Genomic DNA, 12544 nt, shown 5'->3' with positions numbered 1-12544 from the left:
ACATATTGGTGTTCTTACTGAAAGCCAAGGGTACCAGGTCTCACAGACAATTGCAAATGTGTCCTTCTTTAGAACAGTGATGATCTATAGCAGGGGTCAACAAACTTTTTCTGTAAAGGGCCAGGTAGAAAGTATTTTAGGCTTTGCTGGCTCTGTAGTCTCTGTTGCAACTAGTCTACTCTGCTGTTGTAGCTCAAAAACAGCCATAGTTGGTGCATATATGGATGGATGTGGCTGTGTTCCAACGGAACTTTCTTCACAAAAATAGAGAGTGGGTTGGACTTGGCCCATGGGCCATAATTTGCCAAACTCTGATCTACAGTGAGGCTCAGGAAATAACTATTTCCTTTAACCGGTATTGCTAGGAAATGGTAAAGTCTACATAGGTAATTTTCCATATAACTAAAGTTTATCCAATCAAGAACAATTTTCTGAAGCCCCTTATTGTTCTGAAGCATATTTTATACTTTCCCTGGAAGAAACTGACTAGTTGATTGTACACCAAACTGTCTCCTTCTTTCTCCTACAGCTACACTACATTTTCCAGCCTCACTTGCAGTTGGGCGCAGCCCTGTAACTGAGTCCTGGCCAATGGATTGTGAGCAGAAGTTACCTGTGCCTCCAGCCTTAGCATATAAAAACTCTTACCTATTCCCACACACACTTTCTTGTCTTCCCTACTGGCTGAACACAGAGGCTCTATGGGATGGTGGATTCCCAAGATGGGAGGGGCCCAGGTACCCACCTGCATGCTGACCAGCATTAAACTGCAAGGAAACTGAGAGGTAAGCCACTGAAATATTGGGGTTTTATTACCAGAATTAGGCTACCTTGAGTAATTTACTTTCCTATCTTTTTAGTCAGATGCTACAACACACAATTTAATGTTTTCCTGATTACTTAGTATCGTTATTAAGAAAGCTTATTATTGGTTTCTACAGTAACACATTTCTAAGACTCCGTTTTGGATTTCCATGTTCTTTCCTTGGTATTTAGTTCTCCACTATCATTCATTTCTCAACCTTCTTTTAGCTCCTTTCCCCAGAGTTTAAGCCTCCAGTGAGCTGGGGATAACAGATACCCATGGCTGGGAAACATCTGTCCATTAAAGAAGATTTACCAATTCTCTGGCAAGAGCCAAAAGGAGATAGTCTGTGGGCTTGCTGACAATTATTTGTAGCCTTGGGAAACTCTTTTCACTTACTTCCAGGTTTGGTGCTGCATTCCTGAAAGCTGAAGTTACTGGAAGCTCAGCAGCTCTGAAAAAAGTGGAGGTATTTCTGTATTGTTGAGCTTACAAATTTTCAAAGCTTTCATTCTTCTACTAGCCATCTTGGGAGAGTCCATAATACAGGTTCCAGTTCTGTCCTTCAACATGAATGGACTATTCAACTGTCAAAATACTGTCACTTCATGATTTTAGACATATAGATTTTAGCTGTTATATGCTCCAAATCTCCATTTTAAATTCACCTTTTCTGTTAATTAAGTATTTTGTTGATATAAAGAAATCTTAATTGACTCCTATTTTACAGGAGCTGGAAGAAGTGACTCTAAAAGGCTAAATAGTTTTAGTTCACTTCAAGAGGTGGTATATTACCTTTATGCCTCAGACAATTTACCAAGAAAATACAGGTGTACTTTAGATCTGGTCTTTGGATTATTCTGACAGATGGGAATGTGGTTCTTTCCCAGCATGAGGTGGGAAACAGGAGAGGAACTCATGGAGCTGGATCAAAGGGAGAAAGATTGGAGGAAGCCAATGGAGCCCAAATACTTTCACAGTCTGATTTTACTTATTTATTGAAAAAAACTAAGATGATCATGTTTAAATGATCCTCTTGGCCTGTTTCTTCATCTATAAAATAGGGAGGGTAGAGATGATCGGTAAAATTTTCTCTACATCTTTCATCGTGTAAGTCAATTTTTCTAAGTGACTTGGATCCAAAAATACCTTCTAAAGTGATTTCTGATCATCAGTACTTATTTATTTTTCCTGTTTCTGCTGAACATCTAGAATTGGCCATTCTACCCATAAACTTCAGCATCTACAAGGGAAGTAATATGCTCTGTGATCTGCCCAGGGCTGGATAACCTTTTGGTCTCAGACTGACCTTGTGGGTAATCTTGAGGATCCCAATTCTAGCTCCACTCTATTTATATTATACCCACTCTCTCTTTATGTTTACCTAGGGTGACTTTCCTGCTTTACTCTCTTTGACTGAAATACGTACTTAAGACTCAATTATGAAAACTCAGTTTTGTCTCCAAGGCTTACTTCCCTTGAGCAAGTTGGATGTCCCCTCCAGAGCTATGCAAGTGGTGGAGCTTTACTCATTTATCCTAGTAGCTGCACATTAGTACTACTGCTGCCCCACCACTGATCACAAGGGACCCCCATGACTTTCAGAAGAAATAGCTGCTATAAAATGGATCATTCATTCATAAGGAACTATGTGTTTATTCATATATATTTTATATCAGAACAAACGTAAATTAATTTCAGGGTGTGACTACCCAAGCTAGTATCTATATGGCTGCCTGTATAAAATTCTTCCCTCAAAATTCTCCAAACCATCTGGCATAAACTACTGTATTGTGACCTGTTAAAATAAGTAACAGCTGTGATAATCCCTCTCGATTTATAGCAAGCTATAAAACTTTGCATATACTGGCAATGAATATAAAATAATAAATAAAACCATTATCATTCTGTGCTGTCTTGGTGGGAATTATGATGATTTAGCCAAAATGGAGCCCTATAGAATGTGTCAGAGGAGAAGATTAAACAAAGGTTTTGCCCAACCTGGCCTCCTCTAGCCTCCAAAGACCAACCTCACTACTTAGAATTCCTGGATATGTTTGAAAACCTTATCCAATGTAAAGGTGTCCTTTCTGAAAAAACATGGTTTCCATACATTGCTGCCCAACTTCTATTATTTCAAAGTCTCCTTGTCTGATGGTGCGTTTCCAAAATTGCACAGTATATCCAGACCATTAAAAAAAACCTAGCTATGCACAACTCAAAAATGTGAAATAATTTATAGCACCAAAGCTAAGAATTGTCTTGGAATTTTTAACTGTAAGTTTATGTTTGCAAACATTGCAAAGATCCCAGATTGAAACATATTGTATCAAAGTCATCCCTCAAAGATATGCAATATGTGAAAAAAGACAAGCTGGTATCTGGCAGGGAAAGGGGTAGGACAGCTTTGATTCTGAGTGAAAGAATCACTATGCCCACTACATACCGATTTCACAAAATTAAGGGGTCAAGGAAGGAAACTGGCAACATGACATGGCTCTTTACTAGGTTCTGGACATTACCCCATAATCTTATTTATTCAATCCTCACAACAGCTATGTGCCTTAGGTATTATTATTCCTGTTTTATGGTGAGGAAATTGATGTTCAGAGAGGTTAAATAACTTGCCCAAGGCCATCCAACTAACGAGTTGGAGAGATGGAGTTTGAACTCAGTCTGTCTGATTTCAAGGTTCATGCCCTTTCCACCTCACTACACTGCCTCCTGGACAGCTGTTCAAAACCTTTTTCTGCCATGATCCGTGGTATTTACATGAACCACTCATTATGACAACCGTGGGAAATTCCCATCCCTTTTTCTCCCATTTATTTGAATACAAGGAGAGTTACCCTACTATTGGGAGAACTTCAAATCCATTTTAATTTACATATATAAATTTGCAAATACAGGTGCTTTGTTATTGCAGTAGATTTCCCAGCAGGAGGTGGAGTCTACTTCTCCACCTTGAATCTGAGCAGGCCTTATGATCTGATTTGTCCAGAAGAATGTGGTGGAAGTGACATTGTACATGTCTGAGCCTGGGCCTCAAGAAGCCTTGCAACTTCTGCTTCTGCTGATCTTGGCACCTGCCCTGCTTACTGCTGCTCATGAGGAAGCCTGGTCTAGCCTACTGGATGATGAGGTATGGTTGACCCAGTTGTCCCCTACCCCATCTTGGTCTGCTAACCACTAGACATGTGAATAAGGCCACTCTAAGTCATTCAGTCCCACCTGACTATAGATGCATAAGCAAGCTACATAGACCAGAAGAACCATCCACTAAATTTTAAGCCAGTAAGTACTGGGGTGATTTGTTATACAGAAAACGCTAACTAATGCAGTTCTTTAAAATAAATTTCTGGCCATATGTCAAAACAGATACAGATTGTTAGTTTGAGCACAAGGATCATAAACTAAAGACTTAAAAAAAAAAGGTAAATCCTTTCTGATGGCTCAAAATAGCATTGCTGCTCAAGGTCTTCACAATACTTCAAAATGCCCCATGGAAGTGCCAGTTCAGAAAGGATTCCCGTGGATACAGTACTGGAAGGCCACCTTTCTTCCTCCAATCCTGGGGTTGGCAGCTTGATTTTGGGTGATATACATTAGGAGAAAGAATCACTAAGGTGAATGGCTCAGAGCCTCTGTCAAGAAACAATCAGTGGATGGAAGGAAGAGAAGAAGAGATGATGGGTTGTTTAAAGACTGCTAATGCCAATGCATGACTCCTATAAATCCATCATTGAAATTAAAAAGTAATGCTGTGGGCCAAGAAGAACTGTGATTTGTTAGAATGAGGAGTCAGTTTTGTATTTAACAATAGTCATGCTGTCTTCTTAAGAAAATAAAGTATGCAAGACACAAATGGGAGAGAAGGAAAGAGATGTCCACCCTCCCTTTCCACACACTTGGGAAACTTACAGATGGAGACCCTCAAAAGGAAGGAAGGAATGCTGTAATTATTAACTAAATTAGGGCCAAATTGAACTATCTGAGAAAGGAAGACATAATGGTTACAATTAAATACTTAAAGCAGTGTTCTCAACCTTGACTGTATGTTGGAATTTCAGCATAGTGAAAGCAATTCCAAAGCCTGCACTCTTAATCTCTACAGGGATTAGTAACTTTATTTATTATAATCAGAAAACATGTTCAGATTTGGACTTTCCACCAGTTTCTACAAAAGACATTTCTTTTGAAGAAAATGCTGGCGGGTAACATATTACTTGATTGTTCAGCTATCTTAGCATGTGAATGCTTGGGATTTTTTTCCCTTTTCTTATTTTCTTAGTAAATCTTGGAGCCTTTGAACTTTGAATAATTTCTTTTTTCTTTCTCCCAGTGCCCTCTAGTTATACAAACACACAAAAAAATAATTACAGAAGCAGTATTTACATCTATATGTCTATGGCTTTTTCATTTTGTATTTACAGTACTGAGTGGACGAATTAATTTAGTTCATTTTGCTTCTTAGGAAAAAAGATGTGTAATGAAAGGAGGTCCCTTTTAGTCGACTCTGGCAAGATTTCATAAGGAGTAGATAAAGGAAAAACAGAGAGAAGGAAACCTTCCTTATAAACCTAAGAAAATATGTTGGTCTATACCCTAAACAATTTTCTGCATCTGCTAATTATGTTCCAGAAAAGGGAATGTTTTATTGAGCAACCGTATAAATGAAAACAAGCCTGTCTATACCAGTATTTGCAGTCTCTCGTAGTTCATGTTCTGAACTTGCTTCCCAAAAGTTTTTCCCAGTCTGAGAATATGCCTAAGACAGTGGATTAAGGCTCTAGGCTGGGACCTCCATTGGTTGCCTTCCAAGCAGAATCTGAAATGACATTTCCAGAGCAGAGGAGAAATAAAAGTAGTATCACATACTCAACTGGGAGGGAAGGTTTCCTCGTTTGAGAATAGGGTTGAGTGGAATAGCAGGAAAGAGTAATGACAAGGTATGGAGAATCAGTGGCCCCTCTAACAGTAGAAGCTTTACTAGAGATGCCAGGTAGAGAAGTCTCCTGTTCTTGTCAAAAGCCCCTTATCCATATCTTGCCACCTATACTTTGACATGAAAGAGAGTTAAGGCACAGTTTGGCTTGCTCTTGTAAGGTTTTGGTTTAGAGTAATTCACTTCTAAAAGGAGAAAGGGAGCTGGGCGTAGTGGCTCATGCCTGTAGTCCCAGCCCTTTGGGAGGCTGAGGCAGGAGAATTATTTGAGGCCAGGAGTTTGAGATCAGCCTGGGCAAAATAGTGAGACCCCATCCCTACAGAAAATAAAAAATTAGCTGTGTAGAATGGCTAATCCCAGTTACTCGGGAGGCTGGGGTAGGAGGATTGCTTGTGCCCAGGAGTTCAAGGCTGCAGTGAGCCGTGATCACGGTAATCACTCCAGCCTGGATGTCAGAGCAAGACCCTGTCTCTAAAGCAATATATACATACATACATAGATACATAAAAGGAGAAAGACAAAGCAACAGGATGTTTCTGCAGAATAATTTCATAATTAATGGATCGTGTGTTAGAAAGTTGCTTTGCACATAGGAGCTCCTTCACTCATAAATATGTTTTAATAAACAATATTTTTAAAATTGACTTTTTAAAACAGAGAGACAACAGATGGTTCAGATGTTTCTTGTCTCAGAGGGAACAGTTTGGGGATCATAGAGATCTAAGTCTCAGTAGGATTTGTAAGAAAGAAGTTTTCTGGCTTTCTGGGATGGTCAATATGTGTCCAAGATGGCCTAGTGATGATGCTGACAGAACTCTGAAAGAGTCCAGCAGGGGACCGCACTGAGGTCCTCCCTGGCTACTTCAGCAGTTCTAGGATGTCACTTTGTGTTTCTGGATTTAGGCTCCCTCCCTTAGGCCCCCAGGCTTCGGGCAGTAAGCTGTATAAATTGGAGCCGTAGGATTTAGGAGTCTGATGCTTGAACGCAGTCAGTCTTCAGCCTCAGAGTGTTCTGAAGCTCATTTGTAAGTCAGTTTTTCCTTTTAATTCAGGACATGTTTTCCCACGGAAGAGAAACTACAGATGGTGTTTAGAGTTCCAGGTTTTTCCATCAAGGCTTATTTCCCCTATAATATTGCCGGGAAATATGTATTTACAATGAAAAGTGGAAAACAATACTGATATCATGGTAGTGAGTAAACAATGTTAATATAACTCAAGAAGACAGTTTTAAAAATTAATTTTAAATTCCAGCACCTGATGAAATGCAAGAATAATTAGAGAAAGAGTTAGTAGGCTGATGGAGACTTTGGGGTCTACAAATGAAATATCTATCTTTTAGGAGATTAATGACACTGATTCTTTATTATGTCTGATATGACTTGAAAGATTAACTCATTGCAAAAAATAATATTTCTTGGGTATCTAAAATCCACTAGACAATACTATAGCAGAGATGAAAGACCTAGTGCCTACTCTGAAGGAGATCATTGAATGGCTGTCTTGAGAGACACTATTTTGTACCTGGTTTTCAGAGGGACTTATGCATATTCCCCAGATACACTGTGTTGTGCCTGGCAGTTCAGAAAGTCACAGGATAAATATAGAGGGATCTTCCTGGACCACTAGCTTTACTCAATGATTATTTGAGGAGAGATTATTTTACATTACATAACATAAGTAATAGTGCTGATTTTGTAAGAATATTTATGATGAGGCATGCAATTACCAAAAAACCTCAGATGATCATATAAAAGACTGTTTGGGGTCATGCCTGACTTTACCTCTCCCCATCTCCACCACTGGCTCAGATCCTCATAGGAGTACCAGTTCACCCTCTTCCCTTGGAAGCACCACCATCCACTAAAAGACAGACGGGCACAACTGTCTTTTCTTTCCATATAGGCTATGGAAAGACAGAGAACTAAATCACCCTGGGCAATTTCAGGGAAGGCTTCCCCTAAAAAGTAATGCTTAAGCCAAGGCTTCTAAACTGAAGAAATAGCCAGGCAAAATAGGTCATAAAAGCATTCAGAGGGTTTAGTGTACACAGACCTGTAGATGTGTGAGAGAGCATGATGTGATGAGAAATTGCAAGCAATTTTGTATGACTGGAACATCTAGCTGGTGCAGGGAACTTCAGAGACACATTCCAAGGTTGAAGAAAGGAGGTGGAAAGGAAAAAGATGTTGAATCCAAGAGTTTTCTGTTCCAGTCAATAGGTGGCATTGTTGGCCCAGGGCAGCTTTGTGGTTATCCAGAGCAAGTGGCCTTGGGAAATTTGAGAAAGGAGATGGTGGTATGAAAATAGCCAATTGTAGATGGGACACATTTAAAAATAGGTTTTCTTAACTACAGAAAGAGTTATAATCATATCTGCTACTTGTTACTTCATTCAGAGACTTTGAATGAGGTAAAATATAGTCCCTGCAAGCAACTTCACCAGATGTAAAGTTAAGAAATTAGAGGACAGACCATCATCTTTCTCATCATGGAAAAACACCATTTCTTTATGCTGAACTGCCAACATATCCAAACAACAGAGTGGGAAATTCTGCATTGTAACTTCTTGACCTACCACAACTACTAGCACTTGTTAATCCATCACCTTTTATGATCCCAGAGGACATTTACAACCTTCTCCTGGGAAATGAATATTTGAACAATATGTCATTGATAAACAATGCTTAGTAATAAATATATCAGTTGCAGGCAATCAAGTTAATTAGCAAAAAGTTCTAGTGTCATTAAAGAAACTGAAAGTTAAAGTAACAGGCCTTACCCACCAGACCCCTCCCTTTTCTCAAGACACAGGACACTACTGGCTCTGTCCCTTGTCTAAGTGACACCACTTCTCAGCTCAGTTTTGTATTTTGGTTAAGGCCATTTTTTCTGATCAGTGTTTGCACCTTTGAATCAGAACTAAATTTCTTCTACTTTGGATGAACTAAAAAGAGATTGTAGCACAGGCCATAGCACAGCTTTTAACCCTTAACCTTATTGAGAGTTTCCACTTTCCCCAAGGCATTTTATGATAACCTAAAAACATCACTCCCATGTTTAGTTTGGGATCGTTATTTTCAAACTTCTGCAGACAGTATAACCTACTGGTAAAACAAAACAAAACAAATCAGAAAACATAGGTTTTGGAGTCAGAAAGAACTGAGTCTAAATTCTGGCTCTGCAACAACCAAGCTGTAATCTTGGGCAAGTTGTTATATAAATATTTGAAGCCTCATTTTCTTCATCTATGAAATGAGAATAATAATTGTACCTGCATCAGAGGGTTGTGATGAGGATAAGCTATGAACAAGCAACTAGCATAATCCTCCTGAGCACAGAATAAGTCACTAAATTTTATCTTCCAGTGATTTCATTAAAGTCATAAAGGCAAAGTGTTTCTGGAAATAAGCAATGAAACATTTCTTTTTTAAGTTTAGCAGTTAAGATGGCAGTCTAAGTATTTTTGCTTTGTAAGTGATAGATATAATGTGTTTGAGAGGGGCTTGTCCATTGATATTGGGAACTGAGGAGTTTGTCAGATGCAGTGGCTAGGGGAAACCAGGATGTTAAATGTTAAAAGTAACCTGGAAACTAAATTACTTTTAACATTTAACATCCTGGTTTCCCCTAGCCACTGCATCTGACAAACTCCTCAGTTCCCAATATCAATGGACAAGCCCCTCTCAAACACATTATATCTATCACTTACAAAGCAAAAATACTTAGACTGCCATCTTAACTGCTAAACTTAAAAAAGAAATGTTTCATTGCTTATTTCCAGAAACACTTTGCCTTTATGACTTTAATGAAATCACTGGAAGATAAACAGATTAGAAGAAAATAAAAATAACTGGAGTAAATATTTTTTTAAATTGCTAAAATAAGTTGCTAAAAACAAAGACTCCTGGAGAAATTATAGCATAACCCATTGGTTTTATATTTACATCTTCACTCAAATATCCACCCACTACTAAAATTGTAAACCAGTGCATAAGATATTATACTGGGAAATGGAGTGGGGTTAAAAAAAATCTTTTGAGACTTGGCTGGGTCCGCTTTCATCTTGCCAGAAGTGAACTAATATTAACCAATGTATGCCAAAATATAAAAGATGACAGCATCAGAAAGAATGGGGTCAGATCAGAGAAAAAGAGATCAGAAAAAAGGGCTTTAATTACCTGTAAGTAATAGCATCATGTCCCTACAAAGGTCCTTTTCACATACTTCCAATACCACTTCCTAATTGCAATAATAATAGTAGCAATGACAACAACTACAGCCACAACCATTTATTCAGTCCTTACGTCTCAAGCACTGTGCCATGTGCACTATTTTAATTACGCCATTAAATCTTCACAACAAGCCTATGTGATTTTGCAGAAGAAACCAAAACTTAGAAAGATATACCTTAAAATGTTTCTCTGGCTAATAAATTCCTACCAATTCATGAAAGCCTAGCTCAAATCTCACTTCCTTAGAAGCTTCCTTCCCTTTTCCTTGTCACCTCTTTCATCCATCAACCACAACCACGTTTTCTTTCTTCAATCATTTTGAAGTTTGTTGTTTTGTTTTGTTTTCTTTTTTTTTAATAGACACACTTGGGACTATAATCACACATGGATTTGGCTCTACTATTCTTTCACTGAGTGCTGGATGGGTTGGGTCTCTAAATGTAGCTGTGACACTTTAAAGATAGAGAGGTTCTCAGCTTTGCCCCAAATACAGAACAGGATGTAGGGCAGATTCTATACCTACAGAATCTGATCTAGGCCTAGATATCTATTAAATTGCAATAAATTGGTTTTTTGCCCTTTACCAAGTTTCAGATTTCATAGTTATTTCTGCTTGATATGTCGGACCAAGGGCAGAGAAATCTCCTACAGAGGGCTGGCTCCAGCCACAAGAATGTTGTGGAACAGGAAAGGAAGTCATTTTTTATCATTGAACTCAAAAGCTTCTTTTCTCATATGAATCAAGGGTATATCTTATCTCCCAGATATTTCTTCTGAGTCCATCAGTGGTTAGGCCTGCCACCCTCTTATAAAAGGAGAGTAGACAAAGAGAAGCAGAATGCAATTTGGCGGCAAAGAACATTTTTCCCTGGCAGAAAATGGAGTGACTTTTAGCTTATCTGTTGTCACCTTGTTAATGTGGTCATTGTTCTTCAAAATAAAATCTCTTCTTACCCATGATGTTTTTTGTGTTAAAAAAAAAAGAAGAAGAAGAAGAAGAAGCAACTAAAAACTCAGTGGAGAGGGGTGGAAGGGCAAAATAAAAGCCTAATCAAGAGAAGCAACAAATCAACTCTTTCTTAAGGAAAAACACTCAGCACACAATTATCTTAATTCTCCCAAGTGGTTATTTTGATTGCTTTCTGAGATAGGTGTGGAAAGCACTAGAAACCCATGGCCCCTGTCATCACCCCTGGTTTTTAGAGTAGGAATGATAGTCCTGTATTAGTTGGGATGCAAAATTTATCATCTGTTTAAGCCAAGGGCTCTGTGGCTGTTGATGTGTGCCCCTGGTCTGTTCTCAAACATATCCTTATTTAAAAATTAATCATCCAGCTCTTACTTGCCAGTGAATGTTTCCAGGGATACAAACTTAGATGGAAGAGGGAGCTTAGCTGTTAATGGCTAAATGTCATCCATGGCAAGCATAACACAAAGACAAGGTGGTGAGAGATGAGTGATTTACTCTATTTGAAGAATAAATCAAAACTTCCTCCTCAGTCAATTGCACAGGTGGGATCAAGAAAGGATCAAAGATAACATTCCTGGGAGGCCTCTCTTCCTTGAAGCTGAGGAAGAATTTGCATCTTTCCCCTTATTGGAGTTTGACATTTGGCCTCTGGATGTTGAGGAACCAGTTCAGTGTTTCAGTTGTGAAAGGATATGACTGAGATTAATTCCCTTCTGTATCTCCTTTCTGCCATTTCAGGAGCCAGGGGGTACACTACATTCAAGATCAATGAGTTATAGCCACATGCAAGGTCATGAAAAGTAATATCCTTCAGGAGAGTGGAGTTTCCAGTATTCTTGCTGAGCCAAAAAGAGAACATAGGAGGGAGACAGCCATGCTACCTAACGAAGTATTATGAAGTACACAGTGGGCTTCAGAGGAAATTAGAAGATTCTGCCTTGAACACAAATAAGTAACTTCCACTTCAGTTTACCTCTACATACAGTGGGGTTCTGCAGGATGGAGAGAGTATGGCTAGCAGATTACAGTTGCTTATAGCTTCGTGCAGTCTTATCCCTTCCTAAATCTTACCGTCTTCTCCATCACCTCCTATGGCCCCCAGTCTCAGAGAAGGCAAGAATCAACCAAAGGCAAATAGGCATTTTTTAAAAGTCACCCAAAACTTGATACATCTTAACCTGTTTATCCTGAAAAAGTCAGTTCAAAACTCCTCTCCTCCATCAGCCTCACTTGGCTTCCCATGCTACCCTACAAGAAAGAGTTGGTTCCTCCTTCCTGTGGATGGGCCTGAAGGCACTGTGTTGAGCCTTTCTGGTGTTCTCGGGTCAGTATTCTCCTGATGCTATGGTTTGAATGTTTGTCCTCTCAGAAACTCATGTTGAAACATAAACCCCTATTTAATAGTGCTAAGTGGTGGGGTCTTTAAGAAGTGATTGGGCTATGAGGGCTCTGTCCATAACCCAATGGATTAATAGATTAATTTATTAACAGAGTAATGGTTTAATGGATTAAATGGATTAATAGATTAATGGGTTAATGGATTAAGTGGGTTATCACATGAATGGGTTAATTATCACGAGAGTAGATAT

General features: G+C 38.9%; 1 protein-coding gene across 4 annotated transcripts in view; it reads right to left on the bottom strand.

The window, feature by feature from the left end:
• NHS (NHS actin remodeling regulator) overlaps positions 1–12544 on the bottom strand; it is a 354624-nt gene that overhangs the window by 84987 nt on the left and 257093 nt on the right. The window lies entirely within an intron of this gene.

Source organism: Saimiri boliviensis, chromosome X, assembly GCF_048565385.1.
Source record: "Saimiri boliviensis isolate mSaiBol1 chromosome X, mSaiBol1.pri, whole genome shotgun sequence".
NCBI lineage: Eukaryota > Metazoa > Chordata > Mammalia > Primates > Cebidae > Saimiri > Saimiri boliviensis.
This window is presented reverse-complemented; position numbering and strand designations above follow the sequence as displayed.